Raw genomic sequence first — 1,708 nt, forward strand, 5'->3', positions numbered from 1 at the left:
AGCATGCAGCTCAGATACATGCACAAGGACCCTGGTGATTGTATTCTGCTGCAGCACAGTATCCCGCAGCAGCAGCAGCCCCAGCAGCAAGCAGCAGCAGAGATGAGCTGCAGCGAACAGCCACAAAGGCCACGTGCATGCACATGGACTCTGAAACAAAGAAGAAAGAGGAGAGAGGATAGGGATAGCAGCAGCAGCACGCTGCAGCAGCAGAGTCAGCAGCTGCAGCAGCAGCAGCAAGTCCCAGCACTGCAACCTCACCCAGGTGTATGCATCGTTTCTTTGTATATTTAATATAGAACCAGTGGTGTAGCTAGCAGCAGGAATCAGAGACAAAACCCCCAAATGTATAAACCCTAACATATAAAGAGAAAAAAAAAGAGAAAAAAGCAAACGAAAAAACACACCTAGCAACAATATAATACGCAGACTTCTCTCTGAAGGTAATAAAAAAGAAAAAGAAAACCATAAGCGAGAGATACCACAAAAAAGTATAAATATATCGAAGCAAATGAGAGGTATAGGTAGCAGTGACCACTGGTCACGGGGTAAGCTGCGGTGTATACACACCACACCCCAAATAAAACATAAAAATAAACATAAAACCTCAACACATACACCTAAACAAATACAAAAAATAGAACGAAGGGGGCCCCTATAATCGTCATATGGGAGCAGTAAGCGAGGCTGGAACAAACATATACAAGGGGGCGGCATTGTGGACCCATTGCGCAGAGAAAATAAATTAAAATTTATATAAAAAAATAAAAAAATAAAAAAAATATATAAACTTCTTCTTCCGGTGTATAGACACCTCACATGCTACCACCGCTACACTCGACGCCCTCACGCTGCAGCAGCAGCAGCAGCAGCAACAGCAGCGCACGCAGCAGCAGAGTTTAGTGTGAAAAAGAAAATGTTTCAAGAAAATAAATGAGAAATATAATTCTAAACAATTAAAAAAATATAATTATATTTTCGTTTTCTCCTGCATAGCTGTACATACACCCCAACACCGCAGATATACAGAGCGAGGCGGGGCCCGCCAGCCAAGCCGCCGCAGCGCCCTTCCTTTCCGTGTATATGAATTTGTTTTGTTATAGTGTATAATATATTTATATAAATATATTAAAACATTTTTTTTTATTTTTTTAAATTATATTTCTCTGGGTTTATCTCAACAAGCCCGACGACGCCAGCAGCAGCACTGCTGCAGCCTCTTGAGTGCTACCCAGTATATTTCTGCTGCCTTCTGCTGCTGCTGCTGCAGCAGCAGCAGCAGCAGCAGCAGCAGCAGCAGCAGCAGTTTCTTTTCCTTGACCAACAGAGTTGTTTCATTGCAGTATAAAAGTTTTATTGGTTGTGTGTGGCTGTGTAGTCTAGCAGCTGTTTATTTAGTTTATGTTTATTGAGCTTCGATACAAATTGTTGCCAGCTGGCTTCTGCTGCTGCGCTGCATGCACAGAGTTACCTTGCTTATTACTACTACTATTATTATTTTTTTTTTATTTAGTTTATTATTTTTTATTTATTTTATTATTTTTTATTTATTTTATTATTTTATGAGATATACAGAGCAGACACAACAAAAGAAAATACTCAACAGGTGCTGTGCTCGATAGAGAGATGCAGCAGCAAGCTATGCTGCAGAAGTTTTTGTTTTATTAAAATTATAAAAATTAACATTTTATTTTATATATAAATTTAT

Source organism: Eimeria mitis, genomic scaffold (genome assembly GCF_000499745.2).
Source record: "Eimeria mitis Houghton genomic scaffold, Emh_scaff3315, whole genome shotgun sequence".
In the NCBI taxonomy this organism is placed as follows: domain Eukaryota; phylum Apicomplexa; class Conoidasida; order Eucoccidiorida; family Eimeriidae; genus Eimeria; species Eimeria mitis.